Source organism: Mesoplodon mirus (assembly GCF_964341445.2).
Source record: "Mesoplodon mirus genome assembly, chromosome: 18".
In the NCBI taxonomy this organism is placed as follows: Eukaryota; Metazoa; Chordata; class Mammalia; order Artiodactyla; family Ziphiidae; genus Mesoplodon; species Mesoplodon mirus.
Window position 1 is genome coordinate 28174750 of NC_138994.1, and position 26482 is coordinate 28201231.

Genomic DNA, 26482 nt, shown 5'->3' on the forward strand with positions numbered 1-26482 from the left:
TGGCTGGTCAAACGACTAATGTGCTGTTAGGCTCTTTTTGTAGATCGGCAACGGATCACAGGGGTTAATGGATTTGAATTAGACCGGGTTTGAATTAGAACCTTGGTTACTGATTCCAGCTTTTTTGTCTCCAGGAATGCCGTTCCCCACAGGGGCAGGAGTTTGCAGAAAGTTAGTGTTGTGTATTCTTTTGGTGAAAGTCGGATAATTTTTAACAGGAAGAGAAAGAGTCAAGGCAAATAGGGGTGGCCTTCTCAATGGGTGGACGTGGTGCTTCTTCCCACACTGGTGGGTTTAAGCGACTCAGCGCCCTTCTCCGGGCCTTTCTGTCCCCGTGGCAGAGGCTGTACAAGACCCAGCTTGGTCAGTGTCTGTCCGCTACATGGCAGGGTTGCATGCTGTAGACACGGGTGTATCCGTGTATCCCGGCCAAGAGTGTTGGCTACATGGTGAGGTGTGTCTGGTGCTGGCGTCGTTTAGAGGTAGTTTCTAGATCTCTGTATTTTTTTTTTTTTTTTTTTTTTTGTGATACGCGGGCCTCTCACTGTTGTGGCCTCTCCCGTTGCGGAGCACAGGCTCCGGACGCGCAGGCCCAGCAGCCATCGCTCACGGGCCCAGCCGCTCCGCGGCTTGTGGGATCTTCCCGGACCGGGGCACGAATCCGTGTCCCCTACATCGGCAGGCGGACTCTCAACCACTGCGCCACCAGGGAAGCCCTAGATCTCTGTATTTTTTATAGTCCATTTTAGTGTGGCTTGAGACATTGTCTCACTTTGACTTCGGCTGGCAGTTTCTATTTTATGTTTTTCAAGAAGACGCTTGAACTTCTTCAGGAGTATGTGTAGCCAGGTCATGCTGTTTTCTGAAGAACCAGAGAAGGCAGTTACCAGAGACCTGCCTTGTATGGAGAGCTACGCTACAGAAGTACCCGCAGTGAGGTTCAGGGAGACCGCAGTTAGAAATGAACTGTTGGGACCTGATTAATTGTGGTAGGCATCTTCATATCCAGTGCTGAGGTGGGCACCTGAGCCTACATATCAGAGACATTAACTCTTGAAATTAAGTCAGTTCCCCCCATAGCTCCCGGAGTTAGTAATTCTGTCCCTAATCTCTACTTCTGTGTTACTTTTATTGAGATATCCCTGGCTGATATGTTTGGTGATTAATGTTGATGGTAGGCTTTGTGATCTCCCCTCAGAGCCAGTTTTAGGGGTTAGCTTGTGTTTGTCAGTGATGTACAAGTACACTTGTTTCTCCAATGGCTATTGGAGAGCATAATCACTCTTATGATTGCATAATCATAACCATTATTATTTTACCGAGATGGTGAAAATGGGTGAAAATAATTCCTCTGTCAAGTAGATAAAGTAGTTACATAGCATGATATTTTATTTTCTAAAAATAGAGTGTTGTATGTTGAAATCTGTAAAGTGATTTCCACTTTGTATAAATTGAAAATATGGAATTTTAGTGAAATAACAATAGCTAACACTTACTGAGCACTCACTGTATGCCAGGCATTCTTTTAAGCACTTTACACGTATTATTTCGCTTAATTCTTAAGTGAAAATAAATAACCATAGGAGGTAGGTATTATTTGTCTCCTTGCCATTTTAGAGGTGAGCAAGTTGAGATACTTGAGGCTAAGTCATTTGCTCCAGGTCACACAGCTGGTGAGTGACACAGTTGGTGAGTGACAGCTGGTGAGTTCTGAATGTAAGTCCTCTGGCTCCAAGCCTGTGCTTTGGATCACTATGCTGTGTTCTGTCCCTAGTAAAGATTTTAGCTCATGTGTTGTTAGTTTTTCTTTTCATTTTGCTTCTTTTTGTAATATTTTCTAGATGTGGGCTAGGAGTTTTATAGAGAAGATTTGCTAATTCTAGGACCTTTGGAATCCATGGATTTATCCATCTTCTGTTGCTGTTATTTGGCAAGCAAACACTCTATGCTTGTTTAGATCAGTAGGTGTCAACCAGGAATGATTTTGCCCCCCAGGGGACATTTGCTGATGTCTGGAGACAGACATCTTTAGTTGTCGTAAGTCAGGAGACGTGCTCCTGGCACCTAGTGGTCAGAGGCCAGGATGCTGCTGAAACATTTATGAAGCACAGGACAGCCTTCCGCAACAAAGAATTGTTCAGCCCAAAATGTCAATAGCATCAACTCTGGCCTATAGAATAAGTGACTGATGATCTTGTAATGCCATTCTGATCTCTAACGGGCAAAGTCACATTAGTAATGTAGAAATGATTACTTTTGATGTTTGTTTGATAATTGATTTCCCCAAATGAATGCATGTTTGTATAAGGGACATAAACACCAACCATAACTTAAATATTGAAGTTCCCTTAAAGTAAACTGGGAATTATAGCCCACTGAGGGAGAGCTGAGGAAGTTTAAAGGGAGGCCATGTAATGCCTGAGGATACAATACTCTAAATATTTGTTGGATTACCTTGTGAATTACACAATTAGAATTCATTTTTTGTGTTGTATTAACTTGTCAAATGTATAAACATTTTAAATATCCTGTAATTTTTAAAACCGTGTTTTGGTATATTTTTAATTAAAAATTTCATACTGAGAAAAGTGGAGAATCTTACATTGTACCCCGTGTATGTACCACCCATATTTAACAAATGCTAACAAATACTGAAGTCCATTTTGAGCTCTTTCTCATCCCATCCCTTAGGTGTTTCTACATTTTTTATTATACCAAACATCTCAAAAGTTGAAGGGGCCTGGAACTCTTCCGTTGTCTGTCGTCAGGCCTCACTCACTGCTGCTGCCTTTTGTCTGCCTGTCAGCTTCTCCCCTCATCTTTCACTGCAGTATATAGGCGGTAGAGGGCGGAGCCAGGTTGTCTTTTCAAAGCTGGAAAGGCCAGGCCGAGAGTGGATGCGTAGGCTGGAGGGAGGCGGGAGGACAATAAGTATGGGTTTCCCCCAATGACTGAAAGCAGAGCGTTCCCATGAAACCTTTCATAAGCCGAAGTGGCGTAAAGCGAAGAAGCAGTGACCATAGGACACATCTTGCTAACGGATGCACAGAATAAATTGAGCTAAAGTACGGAAGCTCAGTGACAGTTCAAAGCTATGGTGGCTTGATGCTGAGGTGCTGAGTGTGGTTCCCAGGAAGGAGCTGGGTGGTGCCCCTTGCACCCGCTTTTGCAGCGCACAGTGCGAATTGCCTCTGTACGGGCTGCTGCACAACACGTGCCGGGCACTGTTCTCATTTTCCCCCCTTTTTTGTGAAAATAGATACCTCTTTGGATTTCTTTTGGTTGGGAAAACAGGCGCTAACGTGGGTCTTTCTTAAAAGCGAAGTGGCATAAATTGAGCTTTGGAAGGATGGAGGAGACCTGTACCTTGGGGCCGTTTGGTGAGGTAGAAAGTGGGGAGAGTGAGCGAGGGTGGGAAGAGGCAAGAAGAGCAGTCTCGGAACCAACAGAGATGGTGGTGGGAGGTCTGCAAGCGTGGTCCGCCGGAGCAATGTTGTGACTGTCAGGTCAGAGGATCTTAGGTCTTCTTTGCCCAGGATTGTTGCTCCCTGCATTATGAGTGGTATAGCTCAGGAGAGGCTGCGCTTGAATTCTCAATCTCTATTACTTGGACTGCTTAGTGGTCTGTTCTTAATGGCAATGCCTGCTTATCACCAGTTGTTCACAGGACTTCTACATGATAGGTTCCTTTTTTTTTGACCACACCATGCCGCCTGCGGGATCTTAGTTCCCCGACTAGGGATCAAACCCTCTCCCCGCCCCTTTCCGCCGTGGAGGAAGCGCGGAGTCCCAACCACTGCACTGCCCGATAGGTTCCTCCTTTATTTAAACACCTCCCATCATGCTCCATTGCTATGGAATAAAGCCCTCACTTCCTGTGGCATTGGAGGGCATTCTTAGCTCCTTTCCCTCTTTCTCTGACACACCTGGAGTGTATCATGTGCTTTTTCTTGTCTTGGTGACTTCTTGTGCATTCTCTCTGATAAACTCCCCTGTGCTCTCCCTATCATCTCTGCACAGTGAACTTGTGTTCTTCTTTTGAGGGCAGCTCATGCCTTTCGGCAGATGGAAGGTATTTCTTGCTATTTTTCATTTGTGCTTTGCCTGTCTTGCTAGAATCTGAGTTTCTTGAAAGCAGTGATGGCATGCTTCCTCTTTGCGTTTAGTGCTGCTAACACAGGGCCTGGCCTCAGGAAGTGTTTGCTGAACTGAATTAATAGCCAGTTCGAACTTGCCCTTGAGCCAGTGTTTTGTACTGGTGGGAAAAATCCTACACGGTGTGGACTTTGATTCTCTGAAGTGTCAGTTACAGTATTGTAAGACGGAAGATAGGAGCCTGGGATAGGAAACAGTTTTGCACCTTCTGGTTTTTTTTTTTTTTTTTGCGGTACGCGGGCCTCTCACTGTTGTGGCCTCTCCCGTTGTGCAGCACAGACTCCGGACGCGCAGGCACAGCAGCCATGGCTCATGGGCCCAGCCACTCTGCGGCATGTGGTATCTTCCTGAACCGGGACACAAACCCGTGTCCCCTGCATCGGCAGGCGGACTCTCAACCACTGCGCCACCAGGGAAGCCCATTTTTTTATTTTTTTGCGGTACGCGGGCCTCTCACTGTTGTGGCCTCTCCTGTTGTGGAGCACAGGCGCCGGACGCGCAGGCTCAACGGCCATGGCTCACGGGCCCAACCGCTCCACGGCATGTGGGATCTTCCCGGACTGGGGCACGAACCCGTGTCCCCTGCATCGGCAGGTGGACTCTCAACCACTGCGCCACCAGGGAAGCCCGGTACACTTTTGTTTTAATTATGCAGTTGGCTCTCTTGCGTTGATGTACATTTTATTTATAAAGCTCCACTGCTTTGTATTATGATGTGTTTACAAGGCTACACAGATAATCTGGAAGGGAAAATGAAGAAATACAAATGACAGAAAATATTTTATAATAATAAAATTTTCTTGGCAAGCAGCAACCTTTTCTCAAAGTCAGTCTTTTAATATAATTTGCTTGCCTCATAAATATGGATTTTTTGTTTTTTCATATCTTTATTGATTAGTAAGCATAGTAAATGACTTGGGAGGAATCTCACTCTCTTCAAGAAATAATTTGGAATTATTGATCCAGAATGCTGACAGTTCTCAAAAATGGGTCAGGAAAATCAAAGTAATAGATGGAAAAACAATCTCAATTTTAGCTCTTGATATAACTTTTCTTAAAGTTAGGGTTCTTTTTTATAATTTAAGTTACTAAAACAGATGGTGGAAGGTCCATCAAGATATTTATTTTATGTATTTAAAGCATTTTACTTTGCTGTATTGAATTCCATTCATTCTGGAATTTAGGAGAATTTACCTCTTTATGAAAGAGATGATTCAAAGTAGAAAATGATTGCTGACCTTGGCTTCCAGTTTTCTTCTCAATAGACTTAGTCTCTCTTCTAATGCTTCTTGCATACTCAGTAATTGTATAAGTTTTAGAGAAAAATTCAAGTCTGGCTGAATATTAAGCACAGTACACTAAATAAAGCTTTTTTCCTTTGCAGAATATTTTACATGTGTGTCCCATAGATTCATCAGAGATTCTAGTTTTGGATAAAGGCAAGTACATTTAAAGACAATACAACATCCCTATCTATGACATTGGCATTCAAATGAGAAGTGAATTTGGTTCAGGACAGTTCTTGAACTGCTTAGCATTTAGGTTATTTTAGGTCAACTCTTTGGGAAATTCAATTAGAGTACTTATTGAATGGTTTTAGTGAGCTGATTGGTTGTCATGTCATGTCATAGATGATATAAAACATGACTTCTATTTATAAAATAGTTGTGTTGGTCAGATAAGGCATCTTACATGATGTATTTAATCCAAGATAATGGATGAGTAAGAGGCAGATCATTGTCTAGGAAGTAATTTTGGTTTTGAGAGAGGCATTCTTAGGGAAATAGGCCTTGAAGTGTTCATTTAGAGCTGGGCAGGATTGAGGTCCGGAGAGAGGAGGGAAAGGATATTTGGGTAGAGGGAAGGGCATTGGCAGAGCCTCAGAGGCCTGACGGTTCCTGGGGCCTGTGTGGGAATGGTGGGAAAGTTGGGTTGCAGTCAGCCTGTGGGTGGCCTGGACGTTGGGTAATGAGCGTGGCCGTCAGTTTATGGGCGCCCTCTCTAGAGTGGTGTGTAACTTGCTTCCTCCCTGAAGAAGTGTGACACGCTTGTGCTAGCTGCAGTGTCTTCCCCACAGCTGTGCTGTCCATTGAGGAGAAAGGGGCCTGCTCTGCCATGGCTTCCTTACTCCTCACGGTATGGCGTGTGAGTTATTTTAATAACGTATCAATCTGCCTTTTCTTTCTTTTGTCACAATGCATTTACTTTCTAACGTGGTCTTGTTTTCAGGGTAATAATTGGGTTTCCACAGGGAAAATAATAATGTGTGAGGCAAATTATTGACTTAAAAAATGAATCTCTAATATTTTTCTAGTAGTTCTTCTTTTGTTTAAATTTTTGTTTCGTTAGTTATGTAAAGAAACTTATGGATAGTAATTTCTGCTCAGGTGGATAGTGGTACTGTTTAGCACAGCTCATTGGTCTTCTGAAACCTTTACAAATGCAGTCTGATTCATTCCAGCCACGTTAATTATGAGGTACATCATTTTTTTCCCTTAATGGAGACAAATGTAAAAGACAGAGATACAGAAATCATCTTCAGTTTAGATTGAAGAAATTTTAGTTACTACTCTTTGTTCCTGCTATTTGATCACAGTTTATTTTTATTTTTTGAAGTCTGTCTCTAATCAAATAAGATTTAATGTTTTAGAAGTAATAGAGGACCATGACTAAACTAATAAGAAAAGTTAATTTAAGGACAAGAATGGATTTTTAAAAACATAAAAGTACATTTCATGACTTGATTTCAAGATGATCTGGTGGTATCCTTATACTGTCGCAGAAGGAAGTCCACAGTGGGACGAGAATGATGCTTACAAATCAGCACCCTTATTATCTATTACTGAACATGTCTTAGTCCAGGCCAGTCTGCCTACCACCTCTGTGGAACACTGTTGATTTCATTTTTCTTCCAGTATTTACTTTTGGTCCTGGACCAATTATCTAGCTGTGATGGGATTCTTCAAAAGTATCCTACATTTTGTACTTAGTTGAACTAGTGATTGTTCTGTTTGCAGACATTCTTTCTGAGGCTCTACTCTTGCCTCGAAAACCTACATTTGCAGAAAGGGAAATGTATAGGTTCTCCTTTTCAATGTATTTATTTTTATTTATTTTTTATTTATTTTTGTCTGTGTTGGGTCTTCGTTTCTGTGCAAGGGCCTTCTCTAGTTGTGGCGAGCGGGGGCCACTCCTCATCATGGTGCGTGGGCCTCTCACTGCCGTGGCCCCTCTTGTTGCGGAGCACAGGCTCTAGATGCGCATGCTCAGTAGTTGTGGCTCACGGGCCCAGTTGCCCCGTGGCATGTGGGATCCTCCCATTCCAGGTCTCGAACCCGTGTCCCCCCCATCGGCAGGCAGACTCTCAACCACTGCGCCACCAGGGAAGCCCAGGTTTACCTTTTATTAACAAACTTATCCTTCTTTATTTCTTTCCAGTTTTTAAAAACCGTGTCCATTGTGACATTGAGATTCATATTTAAACATAATTTTAAAATTTTATTCTTAAAATTATCATACAGTAAAAGTAACTTTTTTCTTTGATCCTGTTAATTTAACACGTGTAGTTTGTGCAACCATCACTACAATCAGAATACAGAATAATATTATCACCCCCCAGAATTCCCTGATGCTATCCTTTTATAGTTAACTGTCCCCATCCTATAACCTCTGCAACCACTGACCTTTTCTCCATCCCTATAGTTTTGTCTTTTTGAGAATGTCCTATACATGGAATCATACATGTAAGCTTTTGAGACTGGGTTCTTTTACTCTGTCTTTGAGATTCATCTAAGTTATTGCATGTATTGAAAGTTTATTCCTTTTTATTACTGAGTAGTTTTCCATTGTCACTCATTAAAGGACATTTGCGTTGTTTCCAATTTTTAACATTTAGGAATAGAGCTGCTGTAAACATTTGTGTACAGACTTTTGTGCAAACATAGTTTTCATTTCTCTATCTCTAGGGTAGCTGTCTCTGGGGAGAGGGGATTGCTGGATGGTATAGTGAGTATATTTTTAACTTTATAAGAAACTGTCAACCCTTTTTCCAGAGTGTCTGTACCATTTTATACTCTCCCACTAGCAATGTACGAGAATTCCACCTATTCCACATCACTGACACTATCAGTGATTTTAATTTAGCCATTCTAATAGGTATGTGGTAGTATCTTATCATGGTTTTAATTTGCATTTCTCTGATGACTAATGCCATTGGACATCTTTTCATGTGCTTATTTGCCATCATTAGATCCTCTTGGTGGAGTGCCATTGAAATCTTTTGCCTAGCTTTTAATTGGGTTGTTTTCTTACTGTTGAGTTTTGAGAATTCTTTATATATTTGGATACAAATCCTTTTTCAGGTATGTGATTTGCCGTTGGTTTTTTCTCAGTCTTTAGCTTGGCTTCGTATCCTTCTAACATAATAGTGTCTTCCAAAGAGGAAAAAGGTTTAATTTTGAGAAAGTCCAGTCATAAATTTTTTTCTTTTTTATATTATACTAAGATGGGTAGATTTTAAAATAAGTTTCTGTTCTATAAAAGTGGTGAAAAGTAACTTAGTGATGGGAATGTCCTCATAAAGTTGACTTTGTGGAAGGTGCAAATGTTATTTTCTGGAAAGGTAGTACTAATTAATATACCTCTTAGTCTTGGGAACATCTAGGACTTTTGTTTAACCAAAGGATGCAATTGGTTGAGGTTTGTGAGGGTTTTCACACTTTTTAAAAAAATGATGATCACTAATGTGGTTAAATATGTATACTTTCGTAATGCAGAACTATGTAGGAATTAGTCCTTAAGACTCTTCCAGGGTTAAAATAGTGGTATATTACATTCCCATTTGATGCTTTGGGGAGTGCCTGAGTTTGAGTTTCTGCTTCACTGGAACAGCATTAGAACTCTGAGTGTAGGTTCAGATTCAGTGTCATGGCTAAAAGCACGAGCTGCATCAGAATGTCTGCATTTGAATCCTGCCTTTTATTTACAGTGTAACTGTGGGTGAGTAACTTAACTTGTCTGTGCTTCAGTTTCCTTGTCTGTTAGTGGGAATGATAATAATAACATCCACCTTGTAAGGTCATTATGAGGACTCAAGCAGATTACATAATATAGTCATTTCAACGGCCTCTGGCCCGCAGGAAGCATTCAGCAAATGGCTCTTGTTATTATTCTTATTCTTATTGCTGAAATAGCTTTATGATAAAATTGTTTAAACAAATGTTTTGGAATATTTTCAAGAGTCAGGATAACCACATATCACACTAAGTCATTTCTCTCCCATGCCCACTTTTTTCTCTTGGCACTTGTTATTATTAATCAATACCTGTGACCAGTGTTTTTAATAATCATGTATATATACACTGTTTTACAAGCCAGCTATCAGTTCATTCCATTTTTCACATCCTGTGAGGTACTAATCAGATATACACATATACATCAGTTCGCTTCAGCTGCCTGAAATATCAACCTAAATTGGCTTAAGCTGGAAAGAAATTTGAGTTAGGCTCACCTAACTGCAAAGTCAGGCACAGCTAGCTGGATTCAGGGCTCAAGTAAAGTCATCAGGACTCAGGTTCTCCCCACGAGTCAACTCTGCCTTTTCCTGTATGGACTTCAGTTGTCGGAACTGTATGTTAGAAACTTGGCTGTAGCATATTCACCCCCTGTAGCCTGTCAGCGTTTAGATTCAGCCGGAAAGAGCGCCTGTCTCTTTCCCAGAAGCCTCAGCAAAAGTCTCATGATGTCTCATTGGCTCTTATGGGGTCACATGTCTGACCTGGAGCCAATCGCTGTTTGAGGCTGTGAGACTGGGATTGGCCAGTTCTGGTCACGTGTCACCCGTGGCTCTTTGGCGGAGTCGAGCCCACCGGAGCCACGCTGACTGAGAGGCGGGGAGAGGTACCTACTCTGAGGGAATTTGTGGGCTTTTATTACCAGAAAAAGGGCTGGACGCTGGCTGGTCAAACGACTAATGTGCTGTTAGGCTCTTTTTGTAGATCGGCAACGGATCACAGGGGTTAATGGATTTGAATTAGACCGGATTTGAATTAGAACCTTGGTTACTGATTCCAGCTTTTTTGTCTCCAGGAATGCCGTTCCCCACAGGGGCAGGAGTTTGCAGAAAGTTAGTGTTGTGTATTCTTTTGGTGAAAGTCGGATAATTTTTAACAGGAAGAGAAAGAGTCAAGGCAAATAGGGGTGGCCTTCTCAATGGGTGGACGTGGTGCTTCTTCCCACACTGGTGGGTTTAAGCGACTCAGCGCCCTTCTCCGGGCCTTTCTGTCCCCGTGGCAGAGGCTGTACAAGACCCAGCTTGGTCAGTGTCTGTCCGCTACATGGCAGGGTTGCATGCTGTAGACACGGGTGTATCCGTGTATCCCGGCCAAGAGTGTTGGCTACATGGTGAGGTGTGTCTGGTGCTGGCGTCGTTTAGAGGTAGTTTCTAGATCTCTGTATTTTTTATAGTCCATTTTAGTGTGGCTTGAGACATTGTCTCACTTTGACTTCGGCTGGCAGTTTCTATTTTATGTTTTTCCAGAAGACGCTTGAACTTCTTCAGGAGTATGTGTAGCCAGGTCATGCTGTTTTCTGAAGAACCAGAGAAGGCAGTTACCGGAGACCTGCCTTGTATGGAGAGCTACGCTACAGAAGTACCCGCAGTGAGGTTCAGGGAGACCGCAGTTAGAAATGAACTGTTGGGACCTGATTAATTGTGGTAGGCATCTTCATATCCAGTGCTGAGGTGGGCACCTGAGCCTACATATCAGAGACATTAACGCTTGAAATTAAGTCACTTCCCCCCATAGCTCCCGGAGTTAGTAATTCTGTCCCTAATCTCTACTTCTGTGTTACTTTTATTGAGATATCCCTGGCTAATATGTTTGGTGATTAATGTTGATGGTAGGCTTTGTGATCTCCCCTCAGAGCCAGTTTTAGGGGTTAGCTTGTGTTTGTCAGTGATGTACAAGTACACTTGTTTCTCCAATGGCTATTGGAGAGCATAATCATTCTTATGATTGCATAATCATAACCATTATTATTTTACCGAGATGGTGAAAATGGGTGAAAATAATTCCTCTGTCAAGTAGATAAAGTAGTTACATAGCATGATATTTTATTTTCTAAAAATAGAGTGTTGTATGTTGAAATCTGTAAAGTGATTTCCACTTTGTATAAATTGAAAATATGGAATTTTAGTGAAATAACAATAGCTAACACTTACTGAGCACTCACTGTATGCCAGGCATTCTTTTAAGCACTTTACACGTATTATTTCGCTTAATTCTTAAGTGAAAATAAATAACCATAGGAGGTAGGTATTAGTTGTCTCCTTGCCATTTTAGAGGTGAGCAAGTTGAGATACTTGAGGCTAAGTCATTTGCTCCAGGTCACACAGCTGGTGAGTGACACAGTTGGTGAGTGACAGCTGGTGAGTTCTGAATGTAAGTCCTCTGGCTCCAAGTCTGTGCTTTGGATCACTATGCTGTGTTCTGTCCCTGGTAAAGATTTTAGCTCATGTGTTGTTAGTTTTTCTTTTCATTTTGCTTCTTTTTGTAATATTTTCTAGATGTGGGCTAGGAGTTTTATAGAGAAGATTTGCTAATTCTAGGACCTTTGGAATCCATGGATTTATCCATCTTCTGTTGCTGTTATTTGGCAAGCAAACACGCTATGCTTGTTTATATCAGTAGGTGTCAACCAGGAATGATTTTGCCCCCCAGGGGACATTTGCTGATGTCTGGAGACAGACATCTTTAGTTGCCGTAAGTCAGGAGACGTGCTCCTGGCACCTAGTGGTCAGAGGCCAGGATGCTGCTGAAACATTTATGAAGCACAGGACAGCCTTCCGCAACAAAGAATTGTTCAGCCCAAAATGTCAATAGCATCAACTCTGGCCTATAGAATAAGTGACTGATGACCTTGTAATGCCATTCTGATCTCTAACGGGCAAAGTCACATTAGTAATGTAGAAATGATTACTTTTGATGTTTGTTTGATAATTGATTCCCCCAAATGAATGCATGTTTGTATAAGGGACATAAACAGCAACCATAACTTAAATATTGAAGTTCCCTTAAAGTAAACTGGGAATTATAGCCCACTGAGGGAGAGCTGAGGAAGTTTAAAGGGAGGCCATGTAATGCCTGAGGATACAATACTCTAAATATTTGTTGGATTACCTTGTGAATTACACAATTAGATTTCATTTTTTGTGTTGTATTAACTTGTCAAATGTATAAACATTTTAAATATCCTGTAATTTTTAAAACCGTGTTTTGGTATTTTTTTAATTAAAAATTTCATACTGAGAAAAGTGGAGAATCTTACATTGTACCCCGTGTATGTACCACCCATATTTAACAAATGCTAACAAATACTGAAGTCCATTTTGAGCTCTTTCTCATCCCATCCCTTAGGTGTTTCTACATTGTTTATTATACCAAACATCTCAAAAGTTGAAGGGGCCTGGAACTCTTCCGTTGTCTGTCGTCAGGCCTCACTCACTGCTGCTGCCTTTTGTCTGCCTGTCAGCTTCTCCCCTCATCTTTCACTGCAGTATATAGGCGGTAGAGGGCGGAGCCAGGTTGTCTTTTCAAAGCTGGAAAGGCCAGGCCGAGAGTGGATGCGTAGGCTGGAGGGAGGCGGGAGGACAATAAGTATGGGTTTCCCCCAATGACTGAAAGCAGAGCGTTCCCATGAAACCTTTCATAAGCCGAAGTGGCGTAAAGCGAAGAAGCAGTGACCATAGGACACATCTTGCTAACGGATGCACAAAATAAATTGAGCTAAAGTACAGAAGCTCAGTGACAGTTCAAAGCTATGGTGGCTTGATGCTGAGGTGCTGAGTGTGGTTCCCAGGAAGGAGCTGGGTGGTGCCCCTTGCACCCGCTTTTGCAGCGCACAGTGCGAATTGCCTCTGTACGGGCTGCTGCACAACACGTGCCGGGCACTGTTCTCATTTTCCCCCCTTTTTTGTGAAAATAGATACCTCTTTGGATTTCTTTTGGTTGGGAAAACAGGCGCTAACGTGGGTCTTTCTTAAAAGCGAAGTGGCATAAATTGAGCTTTGGAAGGATGGAGGAGACCTGTACCTTGGGGCCGTTTGGTGAGGTAGAAAGTGGGGAGAGTGAGCGAGGGTGGGAAGAGGCAAGAAGAGCAGTCTCGGAACCAACAGAGATGGTGGTGGGAGGTCTGCAAGCGTGGTCCGCCGGAGCAATGTTGTGACTGTCAGGTCAGAGGATCTTAGGTCTTCTTTGCCCAGGATTGCTGCTCCCTGCATTATGAGTGGTATAGCTCAGGAGAGGCTGCGCTTGAATTCTCAATCTCTATTACTTGGACTGCTTAGTGGTCTGTTCTTAATGGCAATGCCTGCTTATCACCAGTTGTTCACAGGACTTCTACATGATAGGTTCCTTTTTTTTTTGACCACACCATGCCGCCTGCGGGATCTTAGTTCCCCGACTAGGGATCAAACCCTCTCCCCGCCCCTTTCCGCCATGGAGGAAGCGCGGAGTCCCAACCACTGCACTGCCCGATAGGTTCCTCCTTTATTTAAACACCTCCCATCATGCTCCATTGCTATGGAATAAAGCCCTCACTTCCTGTGGCATTGGAGGGCATTCTTAGCTCCTTTCCCTCTTTCTCTGACACACCTGGAGTGTATCATGTGCTTTTTCTTGTCTTGGTGACTTCTTGTGCATTCTCTCTGATAAACTCCCCTGTGCTCTCCCTATCATCTCTGCACAGTGAACTTGTGTTCTTCTTTTGAGGGCAGCTCATGCCTTTCGGCAGATGGAAGGTATTTCTTGCTATTTTTCATTTGTGCTTTGCCTGTCTTGCTAGAATCTGAGTTTCTTGAAAGCAGTGATGGCATGCTTCCTCTTTGCGTTTAGTGCTGCTAACACAGGGCCTGGCCTCAGGAAGTGTTTGCTGAACTGAATTAATAGCCAGTTCGAACTTGCCCTTGAGCCAGTGTTTTGTACTGGTGGGAAAAATCCTACACGGTGTGGACTTTGATTCTCTGAAGTGTCAGTTACAGTATTGTAAGACGGAAGATAGGAGCCTGGGATAGGAAACAGTTTTGCACCTTCTGGTTTTTTTTTTTTTTTTTTGCGGTACGCGGGCCTCTCACTGTTGTGGCCTCTCCCGTTGTGCAGCACAGACTCCGGACGCGCAGGCACAGCAGCCATGGCTCATGGGCCCAGCCACTCTGCGGCATGTGGTATCTTCCTGAACCGGGACACAAACCCGTGTCCCCTGCATCGGCAGGCGGACTCTCAACCACTGCGCCACCAGGGAAGCCCATTTTTTTATTTTTTTGCGGTACGCGGGCCTCTCACTGTTGTGGCCTCTCCTGTTGTGGAGCACAGGCGCCGGACGCGCAGGCTCAACGGCCATGGCTCACGGGCCCAACCGCTCCACGGCATGTGGGATCTTCCCGGACTGGGGCACGAACCCGTGTCCCCTGCATCGGCAGGTGGACTCTCAACCACTGCGCCACCAGGGAAGCCCGGTACACTTTTGTTTTAATTATGCAGTTGGCTCTCTTGCGTTGATGTACATTTTATTTATAAAGCTCCACTGCTTTGTATTATGATGTGTTTACAAGGCTACACAGATAATCTGGAAGGGAAAATGAAGAAATACAAATGACAGAAAATATTTTATAATAATAAAATTTTCTTGGCAAGCAGCAACCTTTTCTCAAAGTCAGTCTTTTAATATAATTTGCTTGCCTCATAAATATGGATTTTTTGTTTTTTCATATCTTTATTGATTAGTAAGCATAGTAAATGACTTGGGAGGAATCTCACTCTCTTCAAGAAATAATTTGGAATTATTGATCCAGAATGCTGACAGTTCTCAAAAATGGGTCAGGAAAATCAAAGTAATAGATGGAAAAACAATCTCAATTTTAGCTCTTGATATAACTTTTCTTAAAGTTAGGGTTCTTTTTTATAATTTAAGTTACTAAAACAGATGGTGGAAGGTCCATCAAGATATTTATTTTATGTATTTAAAGCATTTTACTTTGCTGTATTGAATTCCATTCATTCTGGAATTTAGGAGAATTTACCTCTTTATGAAAGAGATGATTCAAAGTAGAAAATGATTGCTGACCTTCGCTTCCAGTTTTCTTCTCAATAGACTTAGTCTCTCTTCTAATGCTTCTTGCATACTCAGTAATTGTATAAGTTTTAGAGAAAAATTCAAGTCTGGCTGAATATTAAGCACAGTACACTAAATAAAGCTTTTTTCCTTTGCAGAATATTTTACATGTGTGTCCCATAGATTCATCAGAGATTCTAGTTTTGGATAAAGGCAAGTACATTTAAAGACAATACAACATCCCTATCTATGACATTGGCATTCAAATGAGAAGTGAATTTGGTTCAGGACAGTTCTTGAACTGCTTAGCATTTAGGTTATTTTAGGTCAACTCTTTGGGAAATTCAATTAGAGTACTTATTGAATGGTTTTAGTGAGCTGATTGGTTGTCATGTCATGTCATAGATGATATAAAACATGACTTCTATTTATAAAATAGTTGTGTTGGTCAGATAAGGCATCTTACATGATGTATTTAATCCAAGATAATGGATGAGTAAGAGGCAGATCATTGTCTAGGAAGTAATTTTGGTTTTGAGAGAGGCATTCTTAGGGAAATAGGCCTTGAAGTGTTCATTTAGAGCTGGGCAGGATTGAGGTCCGGAGAGAGGAGGGAAAGGATATTTGGGTAGAGGGAAGGGCATTGGCAGAGCCTCAGAGGCCTGACGGTTCCTGGGGCCTGTGTGGGAATGGTGGGAAAGTTGGGTTGCAGTCAGCCTGTGGGTGGCCTGGACGTTGGGTAATGAGCGTGGCCGTGAGTTTATGGGCGCCCTCTCTAGAGTGGTGTGTAACTTGCTTCCTCCCTGAAGAAGTGTGACACGCTTGTGCTAGCTGCAGTGTCTTCCCCACAGCTGTGCTGTCCATTGAGGAGAAAGGGGCCTGCTCTGCCATGGCTTCCTTACTCCTCACGGTATGGCGTGTGAGTTATTTTAATAACGTATCAATCTGCCTTTTCTTTCTTTTGTCACAATGCATTTACTTTCTAACGTGGTCTTGTTTTCAGGGTAATAATTGGGTTTCCACAGGGAAAATAATAATGTGTGAGGCAAATTATTGACTTAAAAAATGAATCTCTAATATTTTTCTAGTAGTTCTTCTTTTGTTTAAATTTTTGTTTCGTTAGTTATGTAAAGAAACTTATGGATAGTAATTTCTGCTCAGGTGGATAGTGGTACTGTTTAGCACAGCTCATTGGTCTTCTGAAACCTTTACAAATGCAGTCTGATTCATTCCAGCCACGTTAATTATGAGGTACATCATTTTTTTCCCTTAATGGAGACAAATGTAAAAGACAGAGATACAGAAATCATCTTCAGTTTAGATTGAAGAAATTTTAGTTACTACTCTTTGTTCCTGCTATTTGATCACAGTTTATTTTTATTTTTTGAAGTCTGTCTCTAATCAAATAAGATTTAATGTTTTAGAAGTAATAGAGGACCATGACTAAACTAATAAGAAAAGTTAATTTAAGGACAAGAATGGATTTTTAAAAACATAAAAGTACATTTCATGACTTGATTTCAAGATGATCTGGTGGTATCCTTATACTGTCGCAGAAGGAAGTCCACAGTGGGACGAGAATGATGCTTACAAATCAGCACCCTTATTATCTATTACTGAACATGTCTTAGTCCAGGCCAGTCTGCCTACCACCTCTGTGGAACACTGTTGATTTCATTTTTCTTCCAGTATTTACTTTTGGTCCTGGACCAATTATCTAGCTGTGATGGGATTCTTCAAAAGTATCCTACATTTTGTACTTAGTTGAACTAGTGATTGTTCTGTTTGCAGACATTCTTTCTGAGGCTCTACTCTTGCCTCGAAAACCTACATTTGCAGAAAGGGAAATGTATAGGTTCTCCTTTTAAATGTATTTATTTTTATTTATTTTTTATTTATTTTTGTCTGTGTTGGGTCTTCGTTTCTGTGCAAGGGCCTTCTCTAGTTGTGGCGAGCGGGGGCCACTCCTCATCATGGTGCGTGGGCCTCTCACTGCCGTGGCCCCTCTTGTTGCGGAGCACAGGCTCTAGATGCGCATGCTCAGTAGTTGTGGCTCACGGGCCCAGTTGCCCCGTGGCATGTGGGATCCTCCCATTCCAGGTCTCGAACCCGTGTCCCCCCCATCGGCAGGCAGACTCTCAACCACTGCGCCACCAGGGAAGCCCAGGTTTACCTTTTATTAACAAACTTATCCTTCTTTATTTCTTTCCAGTTTTTAAAAACCGTGTCCATTGTGACATTGAGATTCATATTTAAACATAATTTTAAAATTTTATTCTTAAAATTATCATACAGTAAAACTAACTTTTTTCTTTGATCCTGTTAATTTAACACGTGTAGTTTGTGCAACCATCACTACAATCAGAATACAGAATAATATTATCACCCCCCAGAATTCCCTGATGCTATCCTTTTATAGTTAACTGTCCCCATCCTATAACCTCTGCAACCTCTGACCTTTTCTCCATCCCTATAGTTTTGCCTTTTTGAGAATGTCCTATACATGGAATCATACATGTAAGCTTTTGAGACTGGGTTCTTTTACTCTGTCTTTGAGATTCATCTAAGTTATTGCATGTATTGAAAGTTTATTCCTTTTTATTACTGAGTAGTTTTCCATTGTCACTCATTAAAGGACATTTGCGTTGTTTCCAATTTTTAACATTTAGGAATAGAGCTGCTGTAAACATTTGTGTACAGACTTTTGTGCAAACATAGTTTTCATTTCTCTATCTCTAGGGTAGCTGTCTCTGGGGAGAGGGGATTGCTGGATGGTATAGTGAGTATATTTTTAACTTTATAAGAAACTGTCAACCCTTTTTCCAGAGTGTCTGTACCATTTTATACTCTCCCACTAGCAATGTACGAGAATTCCACCTATTCCACATCACTGACACTATCAGTGATTTTAATTTAGCCATTCTAATAGGTATGTGGTAGTATCTTATCATGGTTTTAATTTGCATTTCTCTGATGACTAATGCCATTGGACATCTTTTCATGTGCTTATTTGCCATCATTAGATCCTCTTGGTGGAGTGCCATTGAAATCTTTTGCCTAGCTTTTAATTGGGTTGTTTTCTTACTGTTGAGTTTTGAGAATTCTTTATATATTTGGATACAAATCCTTTTTCAGGTATGTGATTTGCCGTTGGTTTTTTCTCAGTCTTTAGCTTGGCTTCGTATCCTTCTAACATAATAGTGTCTTCCAAAGAGGAAAAAGGTTTAATTTTGAGAAAGTCCAGTCATAAATTTTTTTCTTTTTTATATTATACTAAGATGGGTAGATTTTAAAATAAGTTTCTGTTCTATAAAAGTGGTGAAAAGTAACTTAGTGATGGGAATGTCCTCATAAAGTTGACTTTGTGGAAGGTGCAAATGTTATTTTCTGGAAAGGTAGTACTAATTAATATACCTCTTAGTCTTGGGAACATCTAGGACTTTTGTTTAACCAAAGGATGCAATTGGTTGAGGTTTGTGAGGGTTTTCACACTTTTTAAAAAAATGATGATCACTAATGTGGTTAAATATGTATACTTTCGTAATGCAGAACTATGTAGGAATTAGTCCTTAAGACTCTTCCAGGGTTAAAATAGTGGTATATTACATTCCCATTTGATGCTTTGGGGAGTGCCTGAGTTTGAGTTTCTGCTTCACTGGAACAGCATTAGAACTCTGAGTGTAGGTTCAGATTCAGTGTCATGGCTAAAAGCACGAGCTGCATCAGAATGTCTGCATTTGAATCCTGCCTTTTATTTACAGTGTAACTGTGGGTGAGTAACTTAACTTGTCTGTGCTTCAGTTTCCTTGTCTGTTAGTGGGAATGATAATAATAACATCCACCTTGTAAGGTCATTATGAGGACTCAAGCAGATTACATAATATAGTCATTTCAACGGCCTCTGGCCCGCAGGAAGCATTCAGCAAATGGCTCTTGTTATTATTCTTATTCTTATTGCTGAAATAGCTTTATGATAAAATTGTTTAAACAAATGTTTTGGAATATTTTCAAGAGTCAGGATAACCACATATCACACTAAGTCATTTCTCTCCCATGCCCACTTTTTTCTCTTGGCACTTGTTATTATTAATCAATACCTGTGACCAGTGTTTTTAATAATCATGTATATATACACTGTTTTACAAGCCAGCTATCAGTTCATTCCATTTTTCACATCCTGTGAGGTACTAATCAGATATACACATATACATCAGTTCGCTTCAGCTGCCTGAAATATCAACCTAAATTGGCTTAAGCTGGAAAGAAATTTGAGTTAGGCTCACCTAACTGCAAAGTCAGGCACAGCTAGCTGGATTCAGGGCTCAAGTAAAGTCATCAGGACTCAGGTTCTCCCCACGAGTCAACTCTGCCTTTTCCTGTATGGACTTCAGTTGTCGGAACTGTATGTTAGAAACTTGGCTGTAGCATATTCACCCCCTGTAGCCTGTCAGCGTTTAGATTCAGCCGGAAAGAGCGCCTGTCTCTTTCCCAGAAGCCTCAGCAAAAGTCTCATGATGTCTCATTGGCTCTTATGGGGTCACATGTCTGACCTGGAGCCAATCGCTGTTTGAGGCTGTGAGACTGGGATTGGCCAGTTCTGGTCACGTGTCACCCGTGGCTCTTTGGCGGAGTCGAGCCCACCGGAGCCACGCTGACTGAGAGGCGGGGAGAGGTACCTACTCTGAGGGAATTTGTGGGCTTTTATTACCAGAAAAAGGGCTGGACGCTGGCTGGTCAAACGACTAATGTGCTGTTAGGCTCTTTTTGTAGATCGGCAACGGATCACAGGGGTTAATGGATTTGAATTAGACCGGATTTGAATTAGAACCTTGGTTACTGATTCCAGCTTTTTTGTCTCCAGGAATGCCGTTCCCCACGGGGGCAGGAGTTTGCAGAAAGTTAGTGTTGTGTATTCTTTTGGTGAAAGTCGGATAATTTTTAACAGGAAGAGAAAGAGTCAAGGCAAATAGGGGTGGCCTTCTCAATGGGTGGACGTGGTGCTTCTTCCCACACTGGTGGGTTTAAGCGACTCAGCGCCCTTCTCCGGGCCTTTCTGTCCCCGTGGCAGAGGCTGTACAAGACCCAGCTTGGTCAGTGTCTGTCCGCTACATGGCAGGGTTGCATGCTGTAGACACGGGTGTATCCGTGTATCCCGGCCAAGAGTGTTGGCTACATGGTGAGGTGTGTCTGGTGCTGGCGTCGTTTAGAGGTAGTTTCTAGATCTCTGTATTTTTTATAGTCCATTTTAGTGTGGCTTGAGACATTGTCTCACTTTGACTTCGGCTGGCAGTTTCTATTTTATGTTTTTCCAGAAGACGCTTGAACTTCTTCAGGAGTATGTGTAGCCAGGTCATGCTGTTTTCTGAAGAACCAGAGAAGGCAGTTACCGGAGACCTGCCTTGTATGGAGAGCTACGCTACAGAAGTACCCGCAGTGAGGTTCAGGGAGACTGCAGTTAGAAATGAACTGTTGGGACCTGATTAATTGTGGTAGGCATCTTCATATCCAGTGCTGAGGTGGGCACCTGAGCCTACATATCAGAGACATTAACGCTTGAAATTAAGTCACTTCCCCCCATAGCTCCCGGAGTTAGTAATTCTGTCCCTAATCTCTACTTCTGTGTTACTTTTATTGAGATATCCCTGGCTAATATGTTTGGTGATTAATGTTGATGGTAGGCTTTGTGATCTCCCCTCAGAGCCAGTTTTAGGGGTTAGCTTGTGTTTGTCAGTGATGTACAAGTACACTTGTTTCTCCAATGGCTATTGGAGAGCATAATCATTCTTATGATTGCATAATCATAACCATTATTATTTTACCGAGATGGTGAAAATGGGTGAAAATAATTCCTCTGTCAAGTAGATAAAGTAGTTACATAGCATGATATTTTATTTTCTAAAAATAGAGTGTTGTATGTTGAAATCTGTAAAGTGATTTCCACTTTGTATAAATTGAAAATATGGAATTTTAGTGAAATAACAATAGCTAACACTTACTGAGCACTCACTGTATGCCAGGCATTCTTTTAAGCACTTTACACGTATTATTTCGCTTAATTCTTAAGTGAAAATAAATAACCATAGGAGGTAGGTATTAGTTGTCTCCTTGCCATTTTAGAGGTGAGCAAGTTGAGATACTTGAGGCTAAGTCATTTGCTCCAGGTCACACAGCTGGTGAGTGACACAGTTGGTGAGTGACAGCTGGTGAGTTCTGAATGTAAGTCCTCTGGCTCCAAGTCTGTGCTTTGGATCACTATGCTGTGTTCTGTCCCTGGTAAAGATTTTAGCTCATGTGTTGTTAGTTTTTCTTTTCATTTTGCTTCTTTTTGTAATATTTTCTAGATGTGGGCTAGGAGTTTTATAGAGAAGATTTGCTAATTCTAGGACCTTTGGAATCCATGGATTTATCCATCTTCTGTTGCTGTTATTTGGCAAGCAAACACGCTATGCTTGTTTATATCAGTAGGTGTCAACCAGGAATGATTTTGCCCCCCAGGGGACATTTGCTGATGTCTGGAGACAGACATCTTTAGTTGCCGTAAGTCAGGAGACGTGCTCCTGGCACCTAGTGGTCAGAGGCCAGGATGCTGCTGAAACATTTATGAAGCACAGGACAGCCTTCCGCAACAAAGAATTGTTCAGCCCAAAATGTCAATAGCATCAACTCTGGCCTATAGAATAAGTGACTGATGACCTTGTAATGCCATTCTGATCTCTAACGGGCAAAGTCACATTAGTAATGTAGAAATGATTACTTTTGATGTTTGTTTGATAATTGATTTCCCCAAATGAATGCATGTTTGTATAAGGGACATAAACACCAACCATAACTTAAATATTGAAGTTCCCTTAAAGTAAACTGGGAATTATAGCCCACTGAGGGAGAGCTGAGGAAGTTTAAAGGGAGGCCATGTAATGCCTGAGGATACAATACTCTAAATATTTGTTGGATTACCTTGTGAATTACACAATTAGAATTCATTTTTTGTGTTGTATTAACTTGTCAAATGTATAAACATTTTAAATATCCTGTAATTTTTAAAACCGTGTTTTGGTATATTTTTAATTAAAAATTTCATACTGAGAAAAGTGGAGAATCTTACATTGTACCCCGTGTATGTACCACCCATATTTAACAAATGCTAACAAATACTGAAGTCCATTTTGAGCTCTTTCTCATCCCATCCCTTAGGTGTTTCTACATTTTTTATTATACCAAACGTCTCAAAAGTTGAAGGGGCCTGGAACTCTTCCGTTGTCTGTCGTCAGGCCTCACTCACTGCTGCTGCCTTTTGTCTGCCTGTCAGCTTCTCCCCTCATCTTTCACTGCAGTATATAGGCGGTAGAGGGCGGAGCCAGGTTGTCTTTTCAAAGCTGGAAAGGCCAGGCCGAGAGTGGATGCGTAGGCTGGAGGGAGGCGGGAGGACAATAAGTATGGGTTTCCCCCAATGACTGAAAGCAGAGCGTTCCCATGAAACCTTTCATAAGCCGAAGTGGCATAAAGCGAAGAAGCAGTGACCATAGGACACATCTTGCTAACGGATGCACAGAATAAATTGAGCTAAAGTACGGAAGCTCAGTGACAGTTCAAAGCTATGGTGGCTTGATGCTGAGGTGCTGAGTGTGGTTCCCAGGAAGGAGCTGGGTGGTGCCCCTTGCACCCGCTTTTGCAGCGCACAGTGCGAATTGCCTCTGTACGGGCTGCTGCACAACACGTGCCGGGCACTGTTCTCATTTTCCCCCCTTTTTTGTGAAAATAGATACCTCTTTGGATTTCTTTTGGTTGGGAAAACAGGCGCTAACGTGGGTCTTTCTTAAAAGCGAAGTGGCATAAATTGAGCTTTGGAAGGATGGAGGAGACCTGTACCTTGGGGCCGTTTGGTGAGGTAGAAAGTGGGGAGAGTGAGCGAGGGTGGGAAGAGGCAAGAAGAGCAGTCTCGGAACCAACAGAGATGGTGGTGGGAGGTCTGCAAGCGTGGTCCGCCGGAGCAATGTTGTGACTGTCAGGTCAGAGGATCTTAGGTCTTCTTTGCCCAGGATTGCTGCTCCCTGCATTATGAGTGGTATAGCTCAGGAGAGGCTGCGCTTGAATTCTCAATCTCTATTACTTGGACTGCTTAGTGGTCTGTTCTTAATGGCAATGCCTGCTTATCACCAGTTGTTCACAGGACTTCTACATGATAGGTTCCTTTTTTTTTGACCACACCATGCCGCCTGCGGGATCTTAGTTCCCCGACCAGGGATCAAACCCTCTCCCCGCCCCTTTCCGCCATGGAGGAAGCGCGGAGTCCCAACCACTGCACTGCCCGATAGGTTCCTCCTTTACTTAAACACCTCCCATCATGCTCCATTGCTATGGAATAAAGCCCTCACTTCCTGTGACATTGGAGGGCATTCTTAGCTCCTTTCCCTCTTTCTCTGACACACCTGGAGTGTATCATGTGCTTTTTCTTGTCTTGGTGACTTCTTGTGCATTCTCTCTGATAAACTCCCCTGTGCTCTCCCTATCATCTCTGCACAGTGAACTTGTGTTCTTCTTTTGAGGGCAGCTCATGCCTTTCGGCAGATGGAAGGTATTTCTTGCTATTTTTCATTTGTGCTTTGCCTGTCTTGCTAGAATCTGAGTTTCTTGAAAGCAGTGATGGCATGCTTCCTCTTTGCGTTTAGTGCTGCTAACACAGGGCCTGGCCTCAGGAAGTGTTTGCTGAACTGAATTAATAGCCAGTTCGAACTTGCCCTTGAGCCAGTGTTTTGTACTGGTGGGAAAAATCCTACACGGTGTGGACTTTGATTCTCTGAAGTGTCAGTTACAGTATTGTAAGACGGAAGATAGGAGCCTGGGATAGGAAACAGTTTTGCACCTTCTGTTTTTTTTTTTTTGTTTGTTTGTTTTTTTTTGTTTGTTTGTTTGTTTTTTTGCGGTACGCGGGCCTCTCACTGTTGTGGCCTCTCCCGTTGCGCAGCACAGACTCCGGACGCGCAGGCACAGCAGCCATGGCTCATGGGCCCAGCCACTCTGCGGCATGTGGTATCTTCCTGAACCGGGACACAAACCCGTGTCCCCTGCATCGGCAGGTGGACTCTCAACCACTGCGCCACCAGGGAAGCCCGGTACACTTTTGTTTTAATTATGCAGTTGGCTCTCTTGCGTTGATTTACATTTTATTGGTAAAGCTCCACTGCTTTGGATTATGATGTGTTTACAAGGCTACACAGATAATCTGGAAGGGAAAATGAAGAAATACAAATGACAGAAAATATTTTATAATAATAAAATTTTCTTGGCAAGCAGCAACCTTTTCTCAAAGTCAGTCTTTTAATATAATTTGCTTGCCTCATAAATATGGATTTTTTGTTTTTTCATATCTTTATTGATTAGTAAGCATAGTAAATGACTTGGGAGGAATCTCACTCTCTTCAAGAAATAATTTGGAATTATTGATCCAGAATGCTGACAGTTCTCAAAAATGGGTCAGGAAAATCAAAGTAATAGATGGAAAAACAATCTCAATTTTAGCTCTTGATATAACTTTTCTTAAAGTTAGGGTTCTTTTTTATAATTTAAGTTACTAAAACAGATGGTGGAAGGTCCATCAAGATATTTATTTTATGTATTTAAAGCATTTTACTTTGCTGTATTGAATTCCATTCATTCTGGAATTTAGGAGAATTTACCTCTTTATGAAAGAGATGATTCAAAGTAGAAAATGATTGCTGACCTTGGCTTCCAGTTTTCTTCTCAATAGACTTAGTCTCTCTTCTAATGCTTCTTGCATACTCAGTAATTGTATAAGTTTTAGAGAAAAATTCAAGTCTGGCTGAATATTAAGCACAGTACACTAAATAAAGCTTTTTTCCTTTGCAGAATATTTTACATGTGTGTCCCATAGATTCATCAGAGATTCTAGTTTTGGATAAAGGCAAGTACATTTAAAGACAATACAACATCCCTATCTATGACATTGGCATTCAAATGAGAAGTGAATTTGGTTCAGGACAGTTCTTGAAATGCTTAGCATTTAGGTTATTTTAGGTCAACTCTTTGGGAAATTCAATTAGAGTATTTATTGAATGGTTTTAGTGAGGTGATTGGTTGTCATGTCATGTCATAGATGATATAAAACATGACTCCTATTTATAAAATAGTTGTGTTGGTCAGATAAGGCATCTTACATGATGTATTTAATCCAAGATAATGGGTGAGTAAGAGGCAGATCATTGTCTAGGAAGTAATTTTGGTTTTGAGAGAGGCATTCTTAGGGAAATAGGCCTTGAAGTGTTCATTTAGAGCTGGGCAGGATTGAGGTCCGGAGAGAGGAGGGAAAGGGTATTTGGGTAGAGGGAAGGGCATTGGCAGAGCCTCAGAGGCCTGACGGTTCCTGGGGCCTGTGTGGGAATGGTGGGAAAGTTGGGTTGCAGTCAGCCTGTGGGTGGCCTGGACGTTGGGTAATGAGCGTGGCCGTGAGTTTATGGGCGCCCTCTCTAGAGTGGTGTGTAACTTGCTTCCTCCCTGAAGAAGTGTGACACGCTTGTGCTAGCTGCAGTGTCTTCCCCACAGCTGTGCTGTCCATTGAGGAGAAAGGGGCCTGCTCTGCCATGGCTTCCTTACTCCTCAGGGTATGGCGTGTGAGTTATTTTAATAACGTATCAATCTGCCTTTTCTTTCTTTCGTCACAATGCATTTACTTTCTAACGTGGTCTTGTTTTCAGGGTAATAATTGGGTTTCCACAGGGAAAATAATAATGTGTGAGGCAAATTATTGACTTAAAAAATGAATCTCTAATATTTTTCTAGTAGTTCTTCTTTTGTTTAAATTTTTGTTTCGTTAGTTATGTAAAGAAACTTATGGATAGTAATTTCTGCTCAGGTGGATAGTGGTACTGTTTAGCACAGCTCATTGGTCTTCTGAAACCTTTACAAATGCAGTCTGATTCATTCCAGCCAAGTTAATTATGAGGTACATCATTTTTTTCCCTTAATGGAGACAAATGTAAAAGACAGAGATACAGAAATCATCTTCAGTTTAGATTGAAGAAATTTTAGTTACTACTCTTTGTTCCTGCTATTTGATCACAGTTTATTTTTATTTTTTGAAGTCTGTCTCTAATCAAATAAGATTTAATGTTTTAGAAGTAATAGAGGACCATGACTAAACTAATAAGAAAAGTTAATTTAAGGACAAGAATGGATTTTTAAAAACATAAAAGTACATTTCATG